Genomic DNA, 20,646 nt, shown 5'->3' on the forward strand with positions numbered 1-20,646 from the left:
TCCCTTTCTCACTGGAATGTACCAATGCAGAACTCCACACAAATATGCCACGAACATGTACACGTCCATAACCTACCTGTCTCACTGGAAGGTGCCACTGCAGAACTCCACACAAATCTGCCATGAACCTGTATCCTCCATAACCTCCCTGTCTCACTGGAAAGTACCAATTCAGAACTCCACACAAATATGCCCTGAACCTGTACCCGTCCATAACCTCCCTGTCTCTCTGGAACGTACCACTGCAGAACTCCACACAAATATGCGGTGAACCTGTACCCTCCATAACCTCCCTGTCTCACTGGAACGTACCAATGCAGAACTACACTCAAATTTCCCCTAACCTGTACCCCTCCATAACCTGCCTGTCTCACTGGAACGTACCAATGCAGAACTCCACACAAATATGCCCTGAACCTGTACCCCTCCATAACCTCCCGGTCTCACTGGAACGTACCAATGCAGAAGTCCACACAAATGTGCCCTGAACCTGTACCCGTCCATAACCTCATGTCTCACTGGAACGTCCCACTGCAGAACTACACACAAATTTGCCCTGAACCTGTACCCCTCCATAACCTCCCTGTCTCACTGGAACGTACCAATGCCGAGCTACACACAAATATGCCCTGAACCTGTACCCCTCCATATCCTCCCAGTTACACTGGAACGTACCAACGCAGAACTCCACACAAATATACCCTGAACCTTTACCCCTCCATAACCTCCCTGTCTCACAGGAACGTACCAATGCAGAACTACACTCAAATTTGCCCTGAACCTGTACCCTCCATAACCTACCAGTCACACTGGAACGTACCAATGCAGAGCTCCACACAAATTTGCCCTGAACCTGTACCCCTCCATAACCTCCCTGTCTCACTGGAACGTACCAATGCAGAGCTCCACACAAATATGCCCTGAACCTGTACCCCTCCATATCCTCCCAGTTACCCTGGAACGTACCAACGCAGAACTCCACACAAATATACCCTGAACCTGTACCCCTCCATAACCTCCCTGTCTCACTGGAACGTACCATTGCAGAACTCCACACAAATATCCCCTGAACCTGTACCCCTCCATAACCTCCCTGTCTCACTGGAACGAACCAATGCAGAAATCCACACAAATATGCCCTGAACCTGTACTCCACCTTAACCTCCCTGTCTCACTGGAACGTCCCACTGCAGAACTCCCCAAAAATATGCCCTGAACCTTTAACCCTCCATAACATCCCTGTCTCACTGGAATGTACCAATGCAGAACTCCACACAAATATGCCACGAACATGTACACGTCCATAACCTCCCTGTCAAACTGGAACGTGCCACTGCAGAACTCCACACAAATCTGCCATGAACCTGTATCCTCCATAACCTCCCTGTCTCACTGGAAAGTACCAATGCAGAACTCCACACAAATATGCCCTGAACCTGTACCCGTCCATAACCTCCCTGTCTCTCTGGAACGTACCACTGCAGAACTCCACAGAAACATGCCCTGAACCTGTACCCCTCCATAACCTCCCTGTCTCACTGGAACGTACCAAAGCAGAAATTCACAGAAAATGCCCTGAACCTGTACCCCTCCATAACCTCATTTCTCACTGGAACGTCCCACTGCAGAACTACACACAAATTTGCCCTGAACCTGTACCCCTCCATAACCTCCCTGTCTCACTGGAACGTACCAATGCAGAGTTCCACACAAATATGCCCTGAACCTGTACCCCTCCATAACCTCCCAGTTACCCTGGAACGTACCAACGCAGAACTCCACACAAATATACCCTGAACCTGTACCCCTCCATAACCTCCCTGTCTCACTGGAACGTACCATTGCAGAACTCCACACAAATATGCCCTGAACCTGTACCCCTCCATAACCTCCCTGTCTCACTGGAACGTACCAATGCAGAAATCCACACAAATATGCCCTGAACCTGTACTCCACCTTAACCTCCCTGTATCACTGGAACGTCCCACTGCAGAACTCCCCACAAATATGCCCTGAACCTTTAACCCTCCATAACATCCCTTTCTCACTGGAATGTACCAATGCAGAACTCCACACAAATATGCCACGAACATGTACACGTCCATAACCTACCTGTCTCACTGGAAGGTGCCACTGCAGAACTCCACACAAATCTGCCATGAACCTGTATCCTCCATAACCTCCCTGTCTCACTGGAATGTACCAATTCAGAACTCCACACAAATATGCCCTGAACCTGTACCCGTCCATAACCTCCCTGTCTCTCTGGAACGTACCACTGCAGAACTCCACACAAATATGCGGTGAACCTGTACCCTCCATAACCTCCCTGTCTCACTGGAACGTACCAATGCAGAACTACACTCAAATTTCCCCTAACCTGTACCCCTCCATAACCTGCCTGTCTCACTGGAACGTACCAATGCAGAACTCCACACAAATATGCCCTGAACCTGTACCCCTCCATAACCTCCCGGTCTCACTGGAACGTACCAATGCAGAAGTCCACACAAATGTGCCCTGAACCTGTACCCGTCCATAACCTCATGTCTCACTGGAACGTCCCACTGCAGAACTACACACAAATTTGCCCTGAACCTGTACCCCTCCATAACCTCCCTGTCTCACTGGAACGTACCAATGCCGAGCTACACACAAATATGCCCTGAACCTGTACCCCTCCATATCCTCCCAGTTACACTGGAACGTACCAACGCAGAACTCCACACAAATATACCCTGAACCTTTACCCCTCCATAACCTCCCTGTCTCACAGGAACGTACCAATGCAGAACTACACTCAAATTTGCCCTGAACCTGTACCCTCCATAACCTCCCTGTCTCACTGGAACGTACCAATGCAGAACTCCACACAAATATGCCCTGAACGTGTACCCTCCATAACCTCCCAGTCACACTGGAACGTACCAATGCAGAGCTCCACACAAATTTGCCCTGAACCTGTACCCCTCCATAAGCTCCCTGTCTCACTGGAACGTACCAATGCAGAGCTCCACACAAATATGCCCTGAACCTGTACCCCTCCATATCCTCCCAGTTACCCTGGAACGTACCAACGCAGAACTCCACACAAATATACCCTGAACCTGTACCCCTCCATAACCTCCCTGTCTCACTGGAACGTACCATTGCAGAACTCCACACAAATATCCCCTGAACCTGTACCCCTCCATAACCTCCCTGTCTCACTGGAACGAACCAATGCAGAAATCCACACAAATATGCCCTGAACCTGTACTCCACCTTAACCTCCCTGTCTCACTGGAACGTCCCACTGCAGAACTCCCCACAAATATGCCCTGAACCTTTAACCCTCCATAACATCCCTGTCTCACTGGAATGTACCAATGCAGAACTCCACACAAATATGCCACGAACATGTACACGTCCATAACCTCCCTGTCAAACTGGAACGTGCCACTGCAGAACTCCACACAAATCTGCCATGAACCTGTATCCTCCATAACCTCCCTGTCTCACTGGAAAGTACCAATGCAGAACTCCACACAAATATGCCCTGAACCTGTACCCGTCCATAACCTCCCTGTCTCTCTGGAACGTACCACTGCAGAACTCCACACAAATATGCGGTGAACACGTACCCTCCATAACCTCCCTGTCTCACTGGAACGTACCAATGCAGAACTACACTCAAATTTCCCCTAACCTGTACCCCTCCATAACCTCCCTGTCTCACTGGAACGTACCAATGCGGAACTCCACACAAATATGCCCTGAACCTGTACCCCTCCATAACCTCCCGGTCTCACTGGAACGTACCAATGCAGAAGTCCACACAAATGTGCCCTGAACCTGTACCCGTCCATAACCTCATGTCTCACTGGAACGTCCCACTGCAGAACTACACACAAATTTGCCCTGAACCTGTACCTCTCCATAACCTCCCTGTCTCACTGGAACGTACCAATGCAGAGCTACACACAAATATGCCCTGAACCTGTACCCCTCCATAACCTCCCAGTTACCCTGGAACGTACCAACGCAGAACTCCACACAAATATACCCTGAACCTGTACCCCTCCATAACCTCCCTGTCTCACTGAAACGTACCATTGCAGAACTCCACACAAATATGCCCTGAACCTGTACCCCTCCATAACCTCCATGTCTCACTGGAACGCACCAATTCAGAAATCCACAAAAATATGCCCTGAACCTGTACTCCACCATAACCACCCTGTCTCACTGGAACGTACCACTGCAGAACTCCTCACAAATATACCCTGAACCTGTAACCTCCATAACCTCCCTGTCTCACAGGAACGTACCAATGCAGAACTACACTCAAATTTGCCCTGAACCTGTACCCTCCATAACCTCCCTGTCTCACTGGAACGTACCAATGCAGAACTCCACACAAATATGCCCTGAACGTGTACCCTCCATAACCTCCCAGTCACACTGGAACGTACCAATGCAGAGCTCCACACAAATTTGCCCTGAACCTGTACCCCTCCATAACCTCCCTGTGTCACTGGAACGTACCAATGCAGAGCTCCACACAAATATGCCCTGAACCTGTACCCCTCCATAACCTCCCAGTTACCCTGGAACGTACCAACGCAGAACTCCACACAAATATACCCTGAACCTGTACCCCTCCATAACCTCCCTGTCTCAACTGAACGTACCATTGCAGAACTCCACACAAATATCCCCTGAACCTGTACCCCTCCATAACCTCCCTGTCTCACTGGAACGTACCAATGCAGAACTCCACACAAATATGCCCTGAACCTGTACCCCTCCATAACCTCCCTGTCTCACTGGAACGTACCAATGCAGAACTCCGCACAAATATGCCCTGAACCTTTACCCCTCCATAACTTCCCTGTCTCACTGGAACGTACCAATGCAGAAATCCACACAAATATCCCCTGAACCTGTACTCCACCTTAACCTCCCTGTCTCACTGGAACGTACCACTGCAGAACTCCACACAAATATGCCCTGAACCTGTACCACTCCATAACCTCCCTGTCTCACTGGAACGTACCAATGCAGAAATCCACAAAAATATGCCCTGAACCTGTACTCCACCATAACCACCCTGTCTCACTGGAACGTACCACTGCAGAACTCCACACAAATATGCCCTGAACCTGTAACCTCCATAAACTCCCTGTCTCACTGGAACGTACCAATGCAGAACTACACTCAAATTTGCCCTGAACCTCTACCCTCCATAACCTCCCTGTCTCACTGGAACGTACCAATGCAGAACTCCACACAAATGTGCCCTGAACCTGTACCCTCATAAATTCCCTGTCTCACAGGAACGTACCAATGCAGAACTCCACACAAATATGCCCTGAACCTGTACACGTCCATAACCTCCCTGTCTCACTGGAACGTCCCACTGCAGAAATCCACACAAATATGCCCTGAACGTGAACCCTCCGTAACCTCCCAGTCACACTGGAACGTACCAATGCAGAACTCCAAACAAATATGCCCTGAACCTATACCCCTCCATAACCTCCCAGTCACACTGGAACGTACCAACGCAGAACTCCAAACAAATATTCCCTGAACCTGTACCCCTCCAAAACCTCCCTGTCTCACTGGAACGTACCAATGCAGAACTCCACAAAAATATGCCCTGAACCTGTACCCTCCATAACCTCCCTGTCGCACTGGAACGTACCAATGCAGCATTGCACACAAATATGCCCTGAACCTGTACCCGCCCATAACCTTCTTGTCTCACTGGAGCGTACCAATGCAGAACTCCACACAAATTTGCCCTGAACCTGTACCCCTCCATAATCTCCCTGTCTCACTGGAACGTACCAATGCAGAACTCCACAGAAACATGCCCTGAACCTGTACCCCTCCATAACCTCCCTGTCTCACTGGAACGTACCAAAGCAGAAATTCACAGAAAATGCCCTGAACCTGTACCCCTCCATAACCTCATTTCTCACTGGAACGTCCCACTGCAGAACTACACACAAATTTGCCCTGAACCTGTACCCCTCCATAACCTCCCTGTCTCACTGGAACGTACAAATGCAGAGTTCCACACAAATATGCCCTGAACCTGTACCCCTCCATAACCTCCCAGTTACCCTGGAACGTACCAACGCAGAACTCCACACAAATATACCCTGAACCTGTACCCCTCCATAACCTCCCTGTCTCACTGGAACGTACCATTTCAGAACTCCACACAAATATGCCCTGAACCTGTACCCCTCCATAACCTCCCTGTCTCACTGGAACGTACCAATGCAGAAATCCACACAAATATGCCCTGAACCTGTACTCCACCTTAACCTCCCTGTATCACTGGAACGTCCCACTGCAGAACTCCCCACAAATATGCCCTGAACTTTTAACCCTCCATAACATCCCTTTCTCACTGGAATGTACCAATGCAGAACTCCACACAAATATGCCACGAACATGTACACGTCCATAACCTACCTGTCTCACTGGAAGGTGCCACTGCAGAACTCCACACAAATCTGCCATGAACCTGTATCCTCCATAACCTCCCTGTCTCACTGGAAAGTACCAATTCAGAACTCCACACAAATATGCCCTGAACCTGTACCCGTCCATAACCTCCCTGTCTCTCTGGAACGTACCACTGCAGAACTCCACACAAATATGCGGTGAACCTGTACCCTCCATAACCTCCCTGTCTCACTGGAACGTACCAATGCAGAACTACACTCAAATTTCCCCTAACCTGTACCCCTCCATAACCTGCCTGTCTCACTGGAACGTACCAATGCAGAACTCCACACAAATATGCCCTGAACCTGTACCCCTCCATAACCTCCCGGTCTCACTGGAACGTACCAATGCAGAAGTCCACACAAATGTGCCCTGAACCTGTACCCGTCCATAACCTCATGTCTCACTGGAACGTCCCACTGCAGAACTACACACAAATTTGCCCTGAACCTGTACCCCTCCATAACCTCCCTGTCTCACTGGAACGTACCAATGCCGAGCTACACACAAATATGCCCTGAACCTGTACCCCTCCATATCCTCCCAGTTACACTGGAACGTACCAACGCAGAACTCCACACAAATATACCCTGAACCTTTACCCCTCCATAACCTCCCTGTCTCACAGGAACGTACCAATGCAGAACTCCACACAAATATACCCTGAACCTGTACCCCTCCATAACCTCCCTGTCTCACTGGAACGTACCATTGCAGAACTCCACACAAATACCCCTGAACCTGTACCCCTCCATAACCTCCCTGTCTCACTGGAACGAACCAATGCAGAAATCCACACAAATATGCCCTGAACCTGTACTCCACCTTAACCTCCCTGTCTCAACTGAACGTACCATTGCAGAACTCCACACAAATATCCCCTGAACCTGTACCCCTCCATAACCTCCCTGTCTCACTGGAACGTACCAATGCAGAACTCCACACAAATATGCCCTGAACCTGTACCCCTCCATAAACTCCCTGTCTCACTGGAACGTACCAATGCAGAACTCCGCACAAATATGCCCTGAACCTTTACCCCTCCATAACTTCCCTGTCTCACTGGAACGTACCAATGCAGAAATCCACACAAATATCCCCTGAACCTGTACTCCACCTTAACCTCCCTGTCTCACTGGAACGTACCACTGCAGAACTCCACACAAATATGCCCTGAACCTGTACCACTCCATAACCTCCCTGTCTCACTGGAACGTACCAATGCAGAAATCCACAAAAATATGCCCTGAACCTGTACTCCACCATAACCACCCTGTCTCACTGGAACGTACCACTGCAGAACTCCACACAAATATGCCCTGAACCTGTAACCTCCATAAACTCCCTGTCTCACTGGAACGTTCCAATGCAGAACTACACTCAAATTTGCCCTGAACCTCTACCCTCCATAACCTCCCTGTCTCACTGGAACGTACCAATGCAGAACTCCACACAAATGTGCCCTGAACCTGTACCCTCATAAATTCCCTGTCTCACAGGAACGTACCAATGCAGAACTCCACACAAATATGCCCTGAACCTGTACACGTCCATAACCTCCCTGTCTCACTGGAACGTCCCACTGCAGAAATCCACACAAATATGCCCTGAACGTGAACCCTCCGTAACCTCCCAGTCACACTGGAACGTACCAATGCAGAACTCCAAACAAATATGCCCTGAACCTATACCCCTCCATAACCTCCCAGTCACACTGGAACGTACCAACGCAGAACTCCAAACAAATATTCCCTGAACCTGTACCCCTCCAAAACCTCCCTGTCTCACTGGAACGTACCAATGCAGAACTCCACAAAAATATGCCCTGAACCTGTACCCTCCATAACCTCCCTGTCGCACTGGAACGTACCAATGCAGCATTGCACACAAATATGCCCTGAACCTGTACCCGCCCATAACCTTCTTGTCTCACTGGAGCGTACCAATGCAGAACTCCACACAAATTTGCCCTGAACCTGTACCCCTCCATAATCTCCCTGTCTCACTGGAACGTACCAATGCAGAACTCCACAGAAACATGCCCTGAACCTGTACCCCTCCATAACCTCCCTGTCTCACTGGAACGTACCAAAGCAGAAATTCACAGAAAATGCCCTGAACCTGTACCCCTCCATAACCTCATTTCTCACTGGAACGTCCCACTGCAGAACTACACACAAATTTGCCCTGAACCTGTACCCCTCCATAACCTCCCTGTCTCACTGGAACGTACAAATGCAGAGTTCCACACAAATATGCCCTGAACCTGTACCCCTCCATAACCTCCCAGTTACCCTGGAACGTACCAACGCAGAACTCCACACAAATATACCCTGAACCTGTACCCCTCCATAACCTCCCTGTCTCACTGGAACGTACCATTTCAGAACTCCACACAAATATGCCCTGAACCTGTACCCCTCCATAACCTCCCTGTCTCACTGGAACGTACCAATGCAGAAATCCACACAAATATGCCCTGAACCTGTACTCCACCTTAACCTCCCTGTATCACTGGAACGTCCCACTGCAGAACTCCCCACAAATATGCCCTGAACCTTTAACCCTCCATAACATCCCTTTCTCACTGGAATGTACCAATGCAGAACTCCACACAAATATGCCACGAACATGTACACGTCCATAACCTACCTGTCTCACTGGAAGGTGCCACTGCAGAACTCCACACAAATCTGCCATGAACCTGTATCCTCCATAACCTCCCTGTCTCACTGGAAAGTACCAATTCAGAACTCCACACAAATATGCCCTGGACCTGTACCCGTCCATAACCTCCCTGTCTCTCTGGAACGTACCACTGCAGAACTCCACACAAATATGCGGTGAACCTGTACCCTCCATAACCTCCCTGTCTCACTGGAACGTACCAATGCAGAACTACACTCAAATTTCCCCTAACCTGTACCCCTCCATAACCTGCCTGTCTCACTGGAACGTACCAATGCAGAACTCCACACAAATATGCCCTGAACCTGTACCCCTCCATAACCTCCCGGTCTCACTGGAACGTACCAATGCAGAAGTCCACACAAATGTGCCCTGAACCTGTACCCGTCCATAACCTCATGTCTCACTGGAACGTCCCACTGCAGAACTACACACAAATTTGCCCTGAACCTGTACCCCTCCATAACCTCCCTGTCTCACTGGAACGTACCAATGCCGAGCTACACACAAATATGCCCTGAACCTGTACCCCTCCATATCCTCCCAGTTACACTGGAACGTACCAACGCAGAACTCCACACAAATATACCCTGAACCTTTACCCCTCCATAACCTCCCTGTCTCACAGGAACGTACCAATGCAGAACTACACTCAAATTTGCCCTGAACCTGTACTCTCCATAACCTCCCTGTCTCACTGGAACGTACCAATGCAGAACTCCACACAAATATGCCCTGAACGTGTACCCTCCATAACCTCCCAGTCACACTGGAACGTACCAATGCAGAGCTCCACACAAATTTGCCCTGAACCTGTACCCCTCCATAACCTCCCTGTCTCACTGGAACGTACCAATGCAGAGCTCCACACAAATATGCCCTGAACCTGTACCCCTCCATATCCTCCCAGTTACCCTGGAACGTACCAACGCAGAACTCCACACAAATATACCCTGAACCTGTACCCCTCCATAACCTCCCTGTCTCACTGGAACGTACCATTGCAGAACTCCACACAAATATCCCCTGAACCTGTACCCCTCCATAACCTCCCTGTCTCACTGGAACGAACCAATGCAGAAATCCACACAAATATGCCCTGAACCTGTACTCCACCTTAACCTCCCTGTCTCACTGGAACGTCCCACTGCAGAACTCCCCACAAATATGCCCTGAACCTTTAACCCTCCATAACCTCCCTGTCTCACTGGAAAGTACCAATGCAGAACTCCACACAAATATGCCCTGAACCTGTACCCGTCCATAACCTCCCTGTCTCTCTGGAACGTTCCACTGCAGAACTCCACACAAATATGCGGTGAACACGTACCCTCCATAACCTCCCTGTCTCACTGGAACGTACCAATGCAGAACTACACTCAAATTTCCCCTAACCTGTACCCCTCCATAACCTCCCTGTCTCACTGGAACGTACCAATGCAGAACTCCACACAAATATGCCCTGAACCTGTACCCCTCCATAACCTCCCGGTCTCACTGGAACGTACCAATGCAGAAGTCCACACAAATGTGCCCTGAACCTGTACCCGTCCATAACCTCATGTCTCACTGGAACGTCCCACTGCAGAACTACACAAAAATTTGCCCTGAACCTGTACCTCTCCATAACCTCCCTGTCTCACTGGAACGTACCAATGCAGAGCTACACACAAATATGCCCTGAACCTGTACCCCTCCATAACCTCCCAGTTACCCTGGAACGTACCAACGCAGAACTCCACACAAATATACCCTGAACCTGTACCCCTCCATAACCTCCCTGTCTCACTGAAACGTACCATTGCAGAACTCCACACAAATATGCCCTGAACCTGTACCCCTCCATAACCTCCATGTCTCACTGGAACGCACCAATTCAGAAATCCACAAAAATATGCCCTGAACCTGTACTCCACCATAACCACCCTGTCTCACTGGAACGTACCACTGCAGAACTCCTCACAAATATACCCTGAACCTGTAACCTCCATAACCTCCCTGTCTCACAGGAACGTACCAATGCAGAACTACACTCAAATTTGCCCTGAACCTCTACCCTCCATAACCTCCCTGTCTCACTGGAACGTACCAATGCAGAACTCCACACAAATATGCCCTGAACGTGTACCCTCCATAACCTCCCAGTCACACTGGAACGTACCAATGCAGAGCTCCACACAAATTTGCCCTGAACCTGTACCCCTCCATAACCTCCCTGTGTCACTGGAACGTACCAATGCAGAGCTCCACACAAATATGCCCTGAACCTGTACCCCTCCATAACCTCCCAGTTACCCTGGAACGTACCAACGCAGAACTCCACACAAATATACCCTGAACCTGTACCCCTCCATAACCTCCCTGTCTCAACTGAACGTACCATTGCAGAACTCCACACAAATATCCCCTGAACCTGTACCCCTCCATAACCTCCCTGTCTCACTGGAACGTACCAATGCAGAAATCCACACAAATATGCCCTGAGCCTGTACTCCACCTTAACCTCCCTGTCTCACTGGAACGTCCCACTGCAGAACTCCACACAAATATGCCCTGAACCTGTACCCCTCCATAACCTCCCTGTCTCACTGGAACGTACCAATGCTGAACTCCGCACAAATATGCCCTGAACCTTTACCCCTCCATAACTTCCCTGTCTCACTGGAACGTACCAATGCAGAAATCCACACAAATATCCCCTGAACCTGTACTCCACCTTAACCTCCCTGTCTCACTGGAACGTACCACTGCAGAACTCCACACAAATATGCCCTGAACCTGTACCCCTCCATAACCTCCCTGTCTCACTGGAACGTACCAATGCAGAAATCCACAAAAATATGCCCTGAACCTGTACTCCACCATAACCACCCTGTCTCACTGGAACGTACCACTGCAGAACTCCACACAAATATGCCCTGAACCTGTAACCTCCATAAACTCCCTGTCTCACTGGAACGTACCAATGCAGAACTCCACTCAAATTTGCCCTGAACCTCTACCCTCCATAACCTCCCTGTCGCACTGGAACGTACCAATGCAGAATTGCACACAAATATGCCCTGAACCTGTACCCGCCCATAACCTCCTTGTCTCACTGGAACGTACCAATGCAGAACTCCACACAAATTTGCCCTGAACCTGTACCCCTCCATAATCTCCCTGTCTCACTGGAACGTACCAATGCAGAGCTCCACACAAATATGCCCTGAAACTGTACCCCTCCATAACCTCCCAGTTACCCTGGAACGTACCAACGCAGAACTCCACACAAATATACCCTGAACCTGTACCCCTCCATAACCTCCCTGTCTCACTGGAACGTACCATTGCAGAACTCCACACAAATATGCCCTGAACCTGTACCCCTCCATAACCTCCCTGTCTCACTGGAACGAACCAATGCAGAAATCCACACAAATATGCCCTGAACCTGTACTCCACCTTAACCTCCCTGTCTCACTGGAACGTCCCACTGCAGAACTCCCCTCAAATATGCCCTGAACCTTTAACCCTCCATAACATCCCTGTCTCACTGGAATGTACCAATGCAGAACTCCACACAAATATGCCACGAACATGTACACCTCCATAACCTCCCTGTCTCACTGGAACGTGCCACTGCAGAATCCACACAAATCTGCCATGAACCTGTATCCTCCATAACCTCCCTGTCTCACTGGAAAGTACCAATGCAGAACTCCACACAAATATGCCCTGAACCTGTACCCGTCCATAACCTCCCTGTCTCTCTGGAACGTACCACTGCAGAACTCCACACAAATATGCGGTGAACCTGTACCCTCCATAACCTCCCTGTCTCACTGGAACGTACCAATGCAGAACTACACTCAAATTTCCCCTAACCTGTACCCCTCCATAACCTGCCTGTCTCACTGGAACGTACCAATGCAGAACTCCACACAAATATGCCCTGAACCTGTACCCCTCCATAACCTCCCGGTGTCACTGGAACGTACCAATGCAGAAGTCCACACAAATGTGCCCTGAACCTGTACCCGTCCATAACCTCATGTCTCACTGGAACGTCCCACTGCAGAACTACACACAAATTTGCCCTGAACCTGTACCCCTCCATAACCTCCCTGTCTCACTGGAACGTACCAATGCCGAGCTACACACAAATATGCCCTGAACCTGTACCCCTCCATATCCTCCCAGTTACACTGGAACGTACCAACGCAGAACTCCACACAAATATACCCTGAACCTTTACCCCTCCATAACCTCCCTGTCTCACAGGAACGTACCAATGCAGAACTACACTCAAATTTGCCCTGAACCTGTACCCTCCATAACCTCCCTGTCTCACTGGAACGTACCAATGCAGAACTCCACACAAATATGCCTTGAACGTGTACCCTCCATAACCTCCCAGTCACACTGGAACGTACCAATGCAGAGCTCCACACAAATTTGCCCTGAACCTGTACCCCTCCATAACCTCCCTGTCTCACTGGAACGTACCAATGCAGAGCTCCACACAAATATGCCCTGAACCTGTACCCCTCCATATCCTCCCAGTTACCCTGGAACGTACCAACGCAGAACTCCACACAAATATACCCTGAACCTGTACCCCTCCATAACCTCCCTGTCTCACTGGAACGTACCATTGCAGAACTCCACACAAATATCCCCTGAACCTGTACCCCTCCATAACCTCCCTGTCTCACTGGAACGAACCAATGCAGAAATCCACACAAATATGCCCTGAACCTGTACTCCACCTTAACCTCCCTGTCTCACTGGAACGTCCCACTGCAGAACTCCCCACAAATATGCCCTGAACCTGTACCCGTCCATAACCTCCCTGTCTCTCTGGAACGTACCACTGCAGAACTCCACACAAATATGCGGTGAACACGTACCCTCCATAACCTCCCTGTCTCACTGGAACGTACCAATGCAGAACTACACTCAAATTTCCCCTAACCTGTACCCCTCCATAACCTCCCTGTCTCACTGGAACGTACCAATGCAGAACTCCACACAAATATGCCCTGAACCTGTACCCCTCCATAACCTCCCGGTCTCACTGGAACGTACCAATGCAGAAGTCCACACAAATGTGCCCTGAACCTGTACCCGTCCATAACCTCATGTCTCACTGGAACGTCCCACTGCAGAACTACACACAAATTTGCCCTGAACCTGTACCTCTCCATAACCTCCCTGTCTCACTGGAACGTACCAATGCAGAACTCCACACAAATATGCCCTGAACGTGTACCCTCCATAACCTCCCAGTCACACTGGAACGTACCAATGCAGAGCTCCACACAAATTTGCCCTGAACCTGTACCCCTCCATAACCTCCCTGTGTCACTGGAACGTACCAATGCAGAGCTCCACACAAATATGCCCTGAACCTGTACCCCTCCATAACCTCCCAGTTACCCTGGAACGTACCAACGCAGAACTCCACACAAATATACCCTGAACCTGTACCCCTCCATAACCTCCCTGTCTCAACTGAACGTACCATTGCAGAACTCCACACAAATATCCCCTGAACCTGTACCCCTCCATAACCTCCCTGTCTCACTGGAACGTACCAATGCAGAAATCCACACAAATATGCCCTGAGCCTGTACTCCACCTTAACCTCCCTGTCTCACTGGAACGTCCCACTGCAGAACTCCACACAAATATGCCCTGAACCTGTACCCCTCCATAACCTCCCTGTCTCACTGGAACGTACCAATGCTGAACTCCGCACAAATATGCCCTGAACCTTTACCCCTCCATAACTTCCCTGTCTCACTGGAACGTACCAATGCAGAAATCCACACAAATATCCCCTGAACCTGTACTCCACCTTAACCTCCCTGTCTCACTGGAACGTACCACTGCAGAACTCCACACAAATATGCCCTGAACCTGTACCCCTCCATAACCTCCCTGTCTCACTGGAACGTACCAATGCAGAAATCCACAAAAATATGCCCTGAACCTGTACTCCACCATAACCACCCTGTCTCACTGGAACGTACCACTGCAGAACTCCACACAAATATGCCCTGAACCTGTAACCTCCATAAACTCCCTGTCTCACTGGAACGTACCAATGCAGAACTCCACTCAAATTTGCCCTGAACCTCTACCCTCCATAACCTCCCTGTCGCACTGGAACGTACCAATGCAGAATTGCACACAAATATGCCCTGAACCTGTACCCGCCCATAACCTCCTTGTCTCACTGGAACGTACCAATGCAGAACTCCACACAAATTTGCCCTGAACCTGTACCCCTCCATAATCTCCCTGTCTCACTGGAACGTACCAATGCAGAGCTCCACACAAATATGCCCTGAAACTGTACCCCTCCATAACCTCCCAGTTACCCTGGAACGTACCAACGCAGAACTCCACACAAATATACCCTGAACCTGTACCCCTCCATAACCTCCCTGTCTCACTGGAACGTACCATTGCAGAACTCCACACAAATATGCCCTGAACCTGTACCCCTCCATAACCTCCCTGTCTCACTGGAACGAACCAATGCAGAAATCCACACAAATATGCCCTGAACCTGTACTCCACCTTAACCTCCCTGTCTCACTGGAACGTCCCACTGCAGAACTCCCCTCAAATATGCCCTGAACCTTTAACCCTCCATAACATCCCTGTCTCACTGGAATGTACCAATGCAGAACTCCACACAAATATGCCACGAACATGTACACCTCCATAACCTCCCTGTCTCACTGGAACGTGCCACTGCAGAATCCACACAAATCTGCCATGAACCTGTATCCTCCATAACCTCCCTGTCTCACTGGAAAGTACCAATGCAGAACTCCACACAAATATGCCCTGAACCTGTACCCGTCCATAACCTCCCTGTCTCTCTGGAACGTACCACTGCAGAACTCCACACAAATATGCGGTGAACCTGTACCCTCCATAACCTCCCTGTCTCACTGGAACGTACCAATGCAGAACTACACTCAAATTTCCCCTAACCTGTACCCCTCCATAACCTGCCTGTCTCACTGGAACGTACCAATGCAGAACTCCACACAAATATGCCCTGAACCTGTACCCCTCCATAACCTCCCGGTGTCACTGGAACGTACCAATGCAGAAGTCCACACAAATGTGCCCTGAACCTGTACCCGTCCATAACCTCATGTCTCACTGGAACGTCCCACTGCAGAACTACACACAAATTTGCCCTGAACCTGTACCCCTCCATAACCTCCCTGTCTCACTGGAACGTACCAATGCCGAGCTACACACAAATATGCCCTGAACCTGTACCCCTCCATATCCTCCCAGTTACACTGGAACGTACCAACGCAGAACTCCACACAAATATACCCTGAACCTTTACCCCTCCATAACCTCCCTGTCTCACAGGAACGTACCAATGCAGAACTACACTCAAATTTGCCCTGAACCTGTACCCTCCATAACCTCCCTGTCTCACTGGAACGTACCAATGCAGAACTCCACACAAATATGCCCTGAACGTGTACCCTCCATAACCTCCCAGTCACACTGGAACGTACCAATGCAGAGCTCCACACAAATTTGCCCTGAACCTGTACCCCTCCATAACCTCCCTGTCTCACTGGAACGTACCAATGCAGAGCTCCACACAAATATGCCCTGAACCTGTACCCCTCCATATCCTCCCAGTTACCCTGGAACGTACCAACGCAGAACTCCACACAAATATACCCTGAACCTGTACCCCTCCATAACCTCCCTGTCTCACTGGAACGTACCATTGCAGAACTCCACACAAATATCCCCTGAACCTGTACCCCTCCATAACCTCCCTGTCTCACTGGAACGAACCAATGCAGAAATCCACACAAATATGCCCTGAACCTGTACTCCACCTTAACCTCCCAGTCTCACTGGAACGTCCCACTGCAGAACTCCCCACAAATATGCCCTGAACCTGTACCCGTCCATAACCTCCCTGTCTCTCTGGAACGTACCACTGCAGAACTCCACACAAATATGCGGTGAACACGTACCCTCCATAACCTCCCTGTCTCACTGGAACGTACCAATGCAGAACTACACTCAAATTTCCCCTAACCTGTACCCCTCCATAACCTCCCTGTCTCACTGGAACGTACCAATGCAGAACTCCACACAAATATGCCCTGAACCTGTACCCCTCCATAACCTCCCGGTCTCACTGGAACGTACCAATGCAGAAGTCCACACAAATGTGCCCTGAACCTGTACCCGTCCATAACCTCATGTCTCACTGGAACGTCCCACTGCAGAAGTACACACAAATTTGCCCTGAACCTGTACCTCTCCATAACCTCCCTGTCTCACTGGAACGTACCAATGCAGAGCTACACACAAATATGCCCTGAACCTGTACCCCTCCATAACCTCCCAGTTACCTTGGAACGTACCAACGCAGAACTCCACACAAATATACCCTGAACCTGTACCCCTCCATAACCTCCCTGTCTCACTGAAACGTACCATTGCAGAACTCCACACAAATATGCCCTGAACCTGTACCCCTCCATAACCTCCATGTCTCACTGGAACGCACCAATTCAGAAATCCACAAAAATATGCCCTGAACCTGTACTCCACCATAACCACCCTGTCTCACTGGAACGTACCACTGCAGAACTCCTCACAAATATACCCTGAACCTGTAACCTCCATAACCTCCCTGTCTCACAGGAACGTACCAATGCAGAACTACACTCAAATTTGCCCTGAACCTGTACCCTCCATAACCTCCCTGTCTCACTGGAACGTACCAATGCAGAACTCCACACAAATATGCCCTGAACGTGTACCCTCCATAACCTCCCTGTCACACTGGAACGTACCAATGCAGAGCTCCACACAAATTTGCCCTGAACCTGTACCCCTCCATAACCTCCCTGTGTCACTGGAACGTACCACTGCAGAACTCCACACAAATATGCGGTGAACCTGTACCCTCCATAACCTCCCTGTCTCACGGGAACGTACCAATGCAGAACTACACTCAAATTTCCCCTAACCTGTACCCCTCCATAACCTGCCTGTCTCACTGGAACGTACCAATGCAGAACTCCACACAAATATGCCCTGAACCTGTACCCCTCCATAACCTCCCGGTGTCACTGGAACGTACCAATGCAGAAGTCCACACAAATGTGCCCTGAACCTGTACCCGTTCATAACCTCATGTCTCACTGGAACGTCCCACTGCAGAACTACACACAAATTTGCCCTGAACCTGTACCCCTCCATAACCTCCCTGTCTCACTGGAACGTACCAATGCCGAGCTACACACAAATATGCCCTGAACCTGTACCCCTCCATATCCTCCCAGTTACACTGGAACGTACCAACGCAGAACTCCACACAAATATACCCTGAACCTTTACCCCTCCATAACCTCCCTGTCTCACAGGAACGTACCAATGCAGAACTACACTCAAATTTGCCCTGAACCTGTACCCTCCATAACCTCCCTGTCTCACTGGAACGTACCAATGCAGAACTCCACACAAATATGCCCTGAACGTGTACCCTCCATAACCTCCCAGTCACACTGGAACGTACCAATGCAGAGCTCCACACAAATTTGCCCTGAACCTGTACCCCTCCATAACCTCCCTGTCTCACTGGAACGTACCAATGCAGAGCTCCACACAAATATGCCCTGAACCTGTACCCCTCCATATCCTCCCAGTTACCCTGGAACGTACCAACGCAGAACTCCACACAAATATACCCTGAACCTGTACCCCTCCATAACCTCCCTGTCTCACTGGAACGTACCATTGCAGAACTCCACACAAATATCCCCTGAACCTGTACCCCTCCATAACCTCCCTGTCTCACTGGAACGAACCAATGCAGAAATCCACACAAATATGCCCTGAACCTGTACTCCACCTTAACCTCCCTGTCTCACTGGAACGTCCCACTGCAGAACTCCCCACAAATATGCCCTGAACCTGTACCCGTCCATAACCTCCCTGTCTCTCTGGAACGTACCACTGCAGAACTCCACACAAATATGCGGTGAACACGTACCCTCCATAACCTCCCTGTCTCACTGGAACGTACCAATGCAGAACTACACTCAAATTTCCCCTAACCTGTACCCCTCCATAACCTCCCTGTCTCACTGGAACGTACCAATGCAGAACTCCACACAAATATGCCCTGAACCTGTACCCCTCCATAACCTCCCGGTCTCACTGGAACGTACCAATGCAGAAGTCCACACAAATGTGCCCTGAACCTGTACCCGTCCATAACCTCATGTCTCACTGGAACGTCCCACTGCAGAACTACACACAAATTTGCCCTGAACCTGTACCTCTCCATAACCTCCCTGTCTCACTGGAACGTACCAATGCAGAGCTACACACAAATATGCCCTGAACCTGTACCCCTCCATAACCTCCCAGTTACCCTGGAACGTACCAACGCAGAACTCCACACAAATATACCCTGAACCTGTACCCCTCCATAACCTCCCTGTCTCACTGAAACGTACCATTGCAGAACTCCACACAAATATGCCCTGAACCTGTACCCCTCCATAACCTCCATGTCTCACTGGAACGCACCAATTCAGAAATCCACAAAAATATGCCCTGAACCTGTACTCCACCATAACCACCCTGTCTCACTGGAACGTACCACTGCAGAACTCCTCACAAATATACCCTGAACCTGTAACCTCCATAACCTCCCTGTCTCACAGGAACGTACCAATGCAGAACTACACTCAAATTTGCCCTGAACCTGTACCCTCCATAACCTCCCTGTCTCACTGGAACGTACCAATGCAGAACTCCACACAAATATGCCCTGAACGTGTACCCTCCATAACCTCCCAGTCACACTGGAACGTACCAATGCAGAGCTCCACACAAATTTGCCCTGAACCTGTACCCCTCCATAACCTCCCTGTGTCACTGGAACGTACCAATGCAGAGCTCCACACAAATATGCCCTGAACCTGTACCCCTCCATAACCTCCCAGTTACCCTGGAACGTACCAACGCAGAACTCCACACAAATATACCCTGAACCTGTACCCCTCCATAACCTCCCTGTCTCAACTGAACGTACCATTGCAGAACTCCACACAAATATCCCCTGAACCTGTACCCCTCCATAACCTCCCTGTCTCACTGGAACGTACCAATGCAGAAATCCACACAAATATCCCCTGAACCTGTACTCCACCTTAACCTCCCTGTCTCACTGGAACGTACCACTGCAGAACTCCACACAAATATGCCCTGAACCTGTACCCCTCCATAACCTCCCTGTCTCACTGGAACGTACCAATGCAGAAATCCACAAAAATATGCCCTGAACCTGTACTCCACCATAACCACCCTGTCTCACTGGAACGTACCACTGCAGAACTCCACACAAATATGCCCTGAACCTGTAACCTCCATAAACTCCCTGTC

The sequence above is a fragment of the Hemitrygon akajei genome, unplaced genomic scaffold, assembly GCF_048418815.1.
Source record: "Hemitrygon akajei unplaced genomic scaffold, sHemAka1.3 Scf000093, whole genome shotgun sequence".
NCBI lineage: Eukaryota > Metazoa > Chordata > Chondrichthyes > Myliobatiformes > Dasyatidae > Hemitrygon > Hemitrygon akajei.